The sequence below is a fragment of the Portunus trituberculatus genome, chromosome 17 (assembly GCF_017591435.1).
Source record: "Portunus trituberculatus isolate SZX2019 chromosome 17, ASM1759143v1, whole genome shotgun sequence".
NCBI classification, from domain to species: Eukaryota; Metazoa; Arthropoda; class Malacostraca; order Decapoda; family Portunidae; genus Portunus; species Portunus trituberculatus.
The window spans coordinates 17,639,700-17,649,783 of NC_059271.1; the positions used below are offsets into that span (position 1 = coordinate 17,639,700).

At 42.3% G+C, this 10,084-nt stretch overlaps 1 protein-coding gene across 1 annotated transcript in view; it reads right to left on the reverse strand.

Annotated features, from left to right (window-relative positions):
• LOC123504703 (ras-related and estrogen-regulated growth inhibitor-like protein) overlaps nucleotides 1–456 on the reverse strand; it is a 47,510-nt gene extending 47,054 nt beyond the window's left edge. Inside the window, exon 1 of the mRNA XM_045255443.1 lies at nucleotides 368–456. The gene's annotated coding sequence lies outside the window, so the exon portion shown is untranslated. The remainder of the gene's footprint in view (nucleotides 1–367) is intronic.
• Nucleotides 457–10,084: the final 9,628 nt, after the last annotated feature.

Consider the following 10,084-nt stretch of genomic DNA (forward strand, 5'->3'; position numbering starts at 1 on the left):
ACGTTCCTCTGGTCACTGCTGCTGTTACTGTCAGCAGCGTGGCATTCCTCAACACTCTTCTCAAACTTATTGAGCCTCGCATAGCTCACCGTGGCATATTGACGCACTGGAAATATGGGTGTAAAAATACGGTATAATTCGCAAGAAGTGTTATTATCACAGTGTAAACTTCTGCATCCCAGGGAATTGTTATATACTTTATAATTTTTCATTCATTTGCTTCATCGATATGACATGGCCGAGACCTGTCACATAATACGTTACCTATAATGCAAACCCGAAACTGTCCTTGGCGGGCAGACACGCACTGGTCTCACAGTAGCACCAAGCACCTTCAAAGCAGAGTTATTTTAACACCAACACGTACCGTTCGGCGCACGGGCAAGACCACCACCGCGACAACACTGTCTGACAAAGGAAAACTCTCCTGAGCTTCCTTTTAGCTTACTACTCCCTGATGGAGGAGGAGGCGGGTAGTGACGAGTATAAGGTGCATTTGGAGTGACTGGTCGAGGACAAGAATGTGTGAGGGTATGAGGGTAACACGGATGTACACCCAATAAGGAGGGACATTCCTGCTCAACTAAACATGTGCGGCATTGCGTCACGATCATGGGCATGCGGGCTGACTGGCAGACGGACATAGGGGTCCCAAACACGTTCTGGTTAGCTTGGGAGGCACGGAGGCTATGGTTTGACAAAATGATTTTTTTCTTTTGTGTCACAGAGACTGGCCAAGGAAACACACACACACACACACACACACACACACACACACACACACACACACACACACACACACACACACACACACACACACGAAAAAGGGAGATGCAAAGAAAGTCTTGCTCAACTTCCCCCTTCCCTTAAAAAAAAAAAAAAAAAAATACGTCAAAGGAAGAGTTAAAAAAAGAAAGAGAAGAAAATACTAATTAATTTCTATCATCGAATCCTTTCACTGCTGATGACACATTGACACTTGCTTCATCAGAGTAACACTAGATGACTTAACGAAACAGAAATAAAGCTAAGGGCATTAAAGGTTTGAGTCAGTGCATCACTCTTCTTTGCCTGTCAGTGTCACCTGTCAAAATTACATTCTAAAATTGCACTAACTTTGACCTTGACGAGAAGCCGTGACAGTTATTAGCAGATTTCCAAGCACGTGTCTTCAGTGGTAATAATAATGATAATAACGATAATAATAGTAATGACCATAATAACTATGATGATAATAATGAAACTTATACTAATCATTATCTATAGAGAGCCAAAAAAAAAAAAAAAAAAAAAAAATATGGCATTTAATAAGAAATTTACAACGACAAACCTTTAAAAGATAATGATAAAAACAGTAATAAAAATGAACGAATGCAAACATGTGTTGACAATATGCTGCTCACATTATAGACTTGTTTCATGTTGACTATTTTTACATGTTTTCCGGGAAATTCTGGGAGCTTTTACTAAATGTATCATGTGAAGACTTGCATAAAAATATCCTCGCCTGGAGAACAAAGTAACGCAAAACAAAGCACGCGGCGAGGGAAAGAGTGGATGGCGAGAAGAAAGGCAACGAGGAACGCAATGGGGTCCCTCGTGTGTGTGTGTGTGTGTGTGTGTGTGTGTGTGTGTGTGTGTGTGTGTGTGTGTGTGTGTGTGTGTGTGTGTGTGTGTGTTTACTTTTTGTATTCCATTTTTACAGGATTAAGTATCGTGTTCCTAAATATTTAATCTTGCATTTTTTTTTTTTTTTTTTTTTTTTATTGACAAACAAGAGGTGACTGTGACTTGGGGAAACACAAAGGCTACTGAATGAAGGCCAAGGAAGGCGCCAGCATCCAAAAAATATCATCGTAAGGCCTGTGGAAAATTTGAGGATCAGTAAAATACATTGAAACGGAAGTTATTGCTATTTTGGAGGAATAGAATGCCGAAGATTTTTTCAGCATCACATAATAAAGTAACTACACAAATAAAGACTGGACTTAAATATCTGTAGCTTCTGAAGACAGTAGTGATGAGAGAACAGATGTGGTTGTCTGTGATCTCTGCTAAATTAATTTCTGTAACATATGGTTGTTAAAATCAGCCCTTCCCCCAAACATCCCCATCTCTCTCTCTCTCTCTCTCTCTCTCTCTCTCTCTCTCTCTCTCTCTCTCTCTCTATTTCTAGTCAAAGCTGTTATTTTCTTTCCTGTTTGCCTCCGGAGCTTCACTTCACTCGTACATTGTTTTCATTCTATTTATATGTGAACGTCAAAAATCTCCCTCGGGTATTTCTATCAACCTTCCGTTTCTTTCTCTATATTATAAATGCTTTCAGTTTAATAATTAGTGTATAAAGGTCGTTATCTAAAGCAGCTTTTTCTCTAAAATATAACTTATTCTCTCCGGTAAGTCCATCCAACGTATCTAGAATCACTATAAAGGAAAATGACAAAACAGGATACAAGGGATGAGATATGTTCCCTATGAAACGAGATTGAGAATTAAAATTGCACTCCTTAGTAAGTTAAAAGAAGACTTGGTAGAAGTTTTAAGTGGTATAAGCCTTATGACGAAGGGAACGTAAGCAAAATTCTTAGTATCAGTCAGCAGGATAGAACAAGCAATAATGGATGGACTGAGACTTGAAAAAAATAGGTTTAAGAAAGAGAAAGAACCTGGTTTTCAACTAGAGTGGCACATGAACGAAACGGACTCAGTAACTATGTTGTTAGAACTAAGTTAATAGAGAGCTTTAAAAGAGAATTAGGCAGCTGTATGGATGGGGTTAACAGGTGGAGATGAGACGATATATTTCAAACAGGGACTACCACGAGTAGACCTGATGGGCACTTGAAGCTTCTCTTATTGTCGTGTGTGTGTGTGTGTGTGTGTGTGTGTGTGTGTGTGTGTGTGTGTGTGTGTGTGTGTGTGTGTGTGTGTGTGTAATTCACTGTTTGATCTGCTGCAGTCTCTGACGAGACAGCCAGACGTTACCCCACGGAACGAGCTCAGAGCTCATTATTTCCGATCTTCGGATAGGCCTGAGACCAGGCACACACCACACACCGGGACAACAAGGTCACAACTCCTCGATTTACATTCCGTACCTACTCACTGCTAGGTGAACAGTGAACAGGGGCTACACGTGAAAGGAGACACACCCAAATATCTCCACCCGGCCGGGGAATCGAACCCCGGTCCTCTGGCTTGTGAAGCCAGCGCTCTAACCACTGAGCTACCGGGCTGTGTGTATGTGTGTGTGTGTGTGTGTGTGTGTGTGTGTGTGTGTGTGTGTGTGTGTGTGTGTGTGCGCGCGCGCGTATGCGAGTGTATAAGCATAAAACCACGCGTGTTCAAAATACCTGAAATAACTAGCCCCACTTGTACCTGACTGTGAGATTATTTTCTTAACAATCCCGTGAATAAGTTGAACATGAATTCTTGGAGCAGCGAGAGCAACACAAGGCGTCGCGGGCTCAGGTAAACCACACTTGTCACGCGGCTGTTGTGTTCACAGAGCTGACACTTCACAGCGTGAGCCTCCCACACACGCCAAAAACAGCTCCCCGCGGACGCCAAGCAGTGACCTCTCAGCTCAGGCAACGAGGGAAAGACAACAAATAAAAGATAAATGTGGATCACCCTTAATTAGAGCTACCTTGAGCCGGCGCCCTGAATTGACCACAGAGGTAGAGGGTGTGTGAGAGAGGAAGAGTGAAGGGAGAGGCCCAATGACAGGCCCTTCGGAGGCTTAATGTTCAGGTGACGCTGATTTTCCGGCTAATTGACCTAAGTGGGACGGAGTGATGGACTATTGCGTCATCCTGGGTCACTCCTCCCCTTGCAATCTCGGCTTAAATCTCCCTAAACACAACGGCAGTGACCTTGCGATTGAGAGAGTTAGCCACACTTCCCGTCTGCTGCTGCCAGTCGTGCTAATCATTACCTCTAGCCACGTCAGTCTCTTCGTTATCTAGAGTCGTTCGTCGCTTCTCTCACGTTCACGTCGTCTCTGTCTCCCTTGGAGTGTCTGTCAGTAATCTAAGTTCTTGCGATGTTTCATGTGCGTGTGTGTGTGATGGTGGGTGTGTATGTAAGAGAGAAAGCACTCGGAATATTGTATAAGAGTAAGGACGCGACCCGTTAATAAGACTCAACCGGGTAATAGTATTTCAGTATTCATAGTCTGTAAGAGAGCAACGAAACAAAACCAAGTAACATGAAAACTAACCAGTCGACTAGCAACAAGTTCCGTCCTTGTTAGCATCCTGAAAAGCTTCCTGCGACTGTGGAAACTTATCATAAAGTTAGTTCGAGCGACAACACACGATTCATGGGCCAAACAAGGTGGTCTCGTCACGTGTCTTCCGCGTTGCTCACAAACTCCAACGCAACAAGCGGGTAAGTCTTCCCACGGCCCTTACAAGACTCCCAACAGCTCCCTGCCTCTCCACGCTGCAACAGTAATGCCTCAGGACCAAAGAAATAGTAAAATTGGCAATAGTTTTCCAAGTATTCATTAAATTATTGAAGTTATGCGTCAAAACGCGAGGGTAGGAGGGGACTGCCGGGTGCTGTGGCTCACTATAACGAAGAAGTCACGTGGACAGCCAAGTGGGGCGTCAGGAACACGGTGCTTCCACCACAAGGGGGTGAAGGGATTGGGATGAGACTCAACTAACTGGATTTCAAACTCGATTATCTGGAGCAAGTTACAGAGAGAGGTGTGGTTTAATACTTGCTGTTGTGGTGGCGTAGTACTCTGAGACCATGGACAAGAGAGACCGACGTAGTATAGTTCCTTAAAAGGACGCTGCTGTTTTCTCTCTCAGATATGGTACGTAATACAAATAAGAGTAATGAATATCTTGTCTTTTTGCAGAATCAAGAAATTTCAGACTTTTTAATGAATGCAAAGTCATGTGTTGTTAAGTTCATAAAAATAAAGGAAATGCTGTGATATTGTCAACTAAACTGATTAAAATGGAAGTCTTGCTTGCTCATTGAAACAAGGCAAAATCCAGTTACCTTTCCTACATATTTGTCTAAAAGTCAGAGCTCATTTCTCTTAATAAAGTCATTAGTCTACCAAAACTACATCTCGTTACAGCTCATCAAAAATCTAGCCATTCATTAATATCAGCTCATCCAAAAAGTTCCTATGTCTTTCTTCTCCAGCGAATGACGTTCAACTTAAAAGGTAACGTGACGAAGAGGCCAAGACACGAGACACGCAGCGAATCGAGTGACGTCAGTTCTCCTGTCATTTAGTCTCATTAACTTGCTTTAACTTTCAGCAACTGAGGGAGGGAATGTAGGGTCACTTCCGGACCACGTGGTGTTTGCTGAAGGCTCGTTTTCTTTTTCGCTTCTCCGGCAGCGTCTTAAATAAACCAAGACGAAAAAAAAAAAGAGAAAAAATAACAAACGTATAGAATATCAGTAAACAATGGGCATAAAAAAAAAAAAAAAGGAGCAAAACCGTACAACAGAACGGGTGAAATAAAATAAGAAAAAAATATTATGCATGATAAGTAACGATTTTTCTTTTTCTGTTCACAATGAAAAAAAAAAAAAAAAAAGGAAGCAAACCATATGCGTCTATGTGCGCAACGACTTAACTTGCTCTCGTGCCCACGCTCTTGAATCTTCTGAAATTTCCACCATCTGGCTTAGACTCAACAGCCACTCTCTAACTAAATTTATATGTACTGTCTATCTCTCCCCTAACTCCTCTGATTATAGTAAATGTGCTCCAAAGTGGAGCACATTCTGTCCCTCTACCCTTTCGCGGAGATCTCCATCCTTGGAGATTTCAATGTTCACTACCAGCTTTGGCTTTCCTCTCCCTACACTGGTGAACTAGCCTTCAACTTTGCTATCCTCCATGACCTAGAGCAACTGGTGCAACACCCTACTCGTATTCCTGACTGTCTTGGAGATACGCCCAACATTCTTGATCTCTTCATTACCTCTAATCTTTCTGCTTATGCTCTTACCCTATCTTCTCCGTTGGGCTCCTCCAATCACAATCACATTTCTGTATCTTGTCCTATTTCTCCAATCCTCCTCAGGATCTCCCAAAGCGGAGGTGCCTCTGACTTTTTACCTCTGCCAGTTGGGGGACCTGAGGAGGTATTATGCTGATTTTCCTGGAATGATTACTGTTTCCGTGTCAGAGACCTATCTCTGTGTGCTGAACGCATAACGGTGATAATGTCTGGCAAGGAGGCGTACATTCCTCATTCTTTTCTCAACTTAAACCTTCTAAGCCTTGGTTTAACACAGCCTGTTCTCGTGCTATACGTGATACAGAGGTTCCCTACAAAAGGTACTTGAGCCTTCCATCACCTGAATCTCATGTACTTTATACTTCTGCCCGGAATCATGTCAAGTTTGTTCTTCAACTTGCCAAATACTTCTTCATAAATATGTCAAAATCTTTCAAACTCAAACTCCCTCGTGACTTCTGGCATCAATAACTTTACTTCTTCATCTTTCCCTCCTTTATTTCATCCTGGTGGCACCACTGCCATCTCATCTGTCTCTAAAGCTGAACTCTTCTCTCAAACCTTTGCTAAAAACTCCATCTTGGATGATTCTGGGCTTGTCCCTTCCTCTCCTCTCCCTCTGACTATTTCATGTCTTCAATCAAAATTCTTTGTAATGATGTTTTCCATGCCCTCTCTGGCCTAAACCCTCGGAAGGCTTATGGACCTCCTATTGTTCTCAAAAACTAAGCTTCTGTGCTTGCACCTTGCCTGGCCAAACTCTTTCGCCTATTGACTTCTACCTTTCCTTCTTGCTGGAAGTTTGCCTACATTCAGCCTGTTCTTGAAAAAGGGTGACCGTTCTAATCCTTCAAACTACCGTCCTACAGCTTTAATCTCTTGCTTGTCTAAAGTTTTTTAATCTATCCTCAATAGGAAGGTTCTCAAACATCTGTCACTTCACAATCTTCTATCTGTTCGCCAGTATGGCTTCCGTCAAGGTCGCTCTACTGATGATATTCTACCTTTCCTTACTGAGTCTTGGTCATCCTCTTTAAGAGATTTCGGTGACATATCAAAAGCTTTGATAGAGTCTGGCACAAAGCTTTGATTTTTAAACTGACCTCCTACGGTTTCTATCCTTCTCTCTGCAACTTTATTTCAAGTTTCCTTTCCGACCGTTCTATTGCAGCCGTGGTAAACGGCCACTGTTCTCCTAAATGTATTAACAATGGTGTTCCTCAGGGTTCTGTCCTATCACCCACTCTCTTTCTATTATTCATTAATGACCTCCAGAGACGACCAACCCTTCAGGAAGTCAACAGATCACGCAGGGACGCCACAGAACCCCTGACTTCTGATTTCTCTAAGATTTCTGATTGGGGCAGAGAAAACTTAGTAGTTTTCAATGCCTCAAAAACTCAATTCCTCCTTCTATCAACTCGACACAACCTTCCACACAACTATCCCCTCTTCTTCAATGACACTCAAGTCTCCCTCTTTCACACTGAATATCCTCGGTCTGTCCTTTACTCATAATCTTAACTGGACACTTCGCATCTCTTCTCTTACTAAAACAGCTTCTACGAAGTTAGGCGTTCTGCAGCGTCTCCGCCAGTTTTTCTCGCCCCTCCAACTGCTAGGGAGGCGGTGGCATAGTGGATAAGGTGGTGAGCGTGGGATCGGGTAGACGTCCACGCGTAGGTTCGAATCCCACCACGTACAGCCTTAAAACACTTTGCCATTTATCGAGTGGTTTAAAGTTACCTACATGCCACCATGATACCCAGGCTCTAGGTGGTTACACTCAGGATGAGCTTGGGTGGTGATATGGGCCCTAATATGGGTACCACTATAAATAAAATTGCATGCGCCACTAATGGGCGGAAGCTGAACAGCGCTTCCCATACACTCTTCAAGTGTGCCTACAGGCGCTATAGGCCTTACCATAAAAAAAAAAAAAAAAAACTCTGTACAAGGGCTTTATTCGTCCTTGTATGGAGTACTCTTCGCATGTTTGGGGGGTTCCACTCATACAGTTTTATTAGATATAGTAGAATCAAAAGATTTTCGTCTCATCATACTCCTCTCCTCTGACTGACTGTTTTCAGCCTCTTTCTCACCGCTGGAATGTTGCATCTTTTGCTATTTTTTCTATCGTTGTTTTCATGCTAAATGCTCTACTGATCTTGCTAACTGCATGCCTCCTCTCCTCCTGCTGCCTCGCTACACAAGGCTTTCTTTTTCTTCTCATCCCTATTCTATCCAACCCTCTAATACAAGAGTTAACCAGTATTCTCAATCATTCATACCTTTCACTGGTAAACTTTGGACCTCCCTACCTGCTTCTGTATTTCCATCTTCTTACGGCTTGACTTCTTTTAAGAAAGAAGTGTCAAGACATTTGTCCCAGGGTTTTGGCTAACTCTTTGATATCTTTTAGGGAAGCTGCAGTTCCAGTGGATCTTTTTTTTCTAATATTTTGTTGCCCTTGGCAGCTGTCCCTCTTGTATAAAAAAAAAACTTTTGGATGAATGAAATGGGGAGAAATTATGAGCATAATACTAATAATAATAAAAAGAAACAAACACTAGAAACACGTGCCAATGAACAATGAAATAAACCTTAAACTCATGAAATAGGGACAGTAACTGTAATGAGTGATATTATGTAAGAAGGACTCAAGAAAAATATACAAAAGAACAAATAGAAATAAGGACTCTGACTGAGGAGAAAGGACCTGAGGGAGAGAATATAAATAGAAAGCAAGAACAAATGACGTAAATGAATAAACTTTCCAGAGAGAGAGAGAGAGAGAGAGAGAGAGAGAGAGAGAGAGAGAGAGAGAGAGAGAGAGAGAGAGAGAGAGAGAGAGAGAGAGAGAGAGCAATCAGCATAAAAAAAGAGAATAGACCGTCTAGTCTCTTATTCACCTTTTCAGAATGCAATGCAAATGTGAAACAAATCAAAACCAAACAATACAACATAATAATGATAAAGGATTATTATTTCTTAGAATATTAATTTACACACACACACACACACACACACACACACACACACACACACACACACACACACACACACACACACACACACACACACACACACACACACACACAATGCAAGCAAAGTCAACAATTTTCCTTTCCAACTTCACAGCGGCAGAGTGGAGGCCTCGCTGCGGTTCCTGTCGTGTGTGTGGTGCGGCGCTGGGTAGTTTCCGTTGCATCACCTCGCCGTCTCTCATCTGCGCCGTGGCCGTGTAATTGGATCTAATCAATAGCCTCGCGCCGAATGACAGGGCAATTAACGAAGTCATTTTCACGTGCGTTGGTTTCGTTTGCCTCCCTCGTGGTGTCACTGCCGTGGGAATTGTTGAAGCTTCCAAGACACAACCCCGGAACCTGAGCCTCTCCCTATCTCTAGCCTCCCCCTCCCACCGATGCCTCCTGCCCCCTCACAGCAGGCTCTGTTTTGCGCTTCCACAAAGGCTGCCTGGCGGGACTCCCTCGGGAGGTGGCCACCAGAGAGCCGCGGGTCACGTAGAAGGCGCACATGTTTGTCCTTGGCCGCTTGCTCACCACCGCAACTACACGCCACCTTTGTGTTGATTACTGGATAAAACTTGTTGCTTCTCGTAGGCAATTGTATATTACTAACGCTTTCTAAATGTAGCAGATTACATAACTCGATAGTGTAAACATATGCTTCCTTATTGAAGGATTAAATTGTTGCACAAATGAATAGAAAATAAGCAATTTCATGCTTTCTACCTTTTGGTCAATAATAAACTGAATATTAAGAAAAAAGCATGATTAAATAAATGAATGAATAAATAAATGAATTAATTAACGAACGAGCGAACTCACCAATCTATCAACCGAGAAACAAGTACACACAGAAAAATAAGTAGATAGATAACTAAACAAATTAAGAGGTAAAGGAATAAATAAACAAAATAAATAAATAAAGATGAAACGCTACACACAACTGTTTTGAATTCTTTACAAAGAATACGAAGTTAGAGTTACCAATATTTTCATGTGTTTTTTTTTTTGTCACTGCAAAATAATCGTACATTAAAAGACTGATTCATTGGC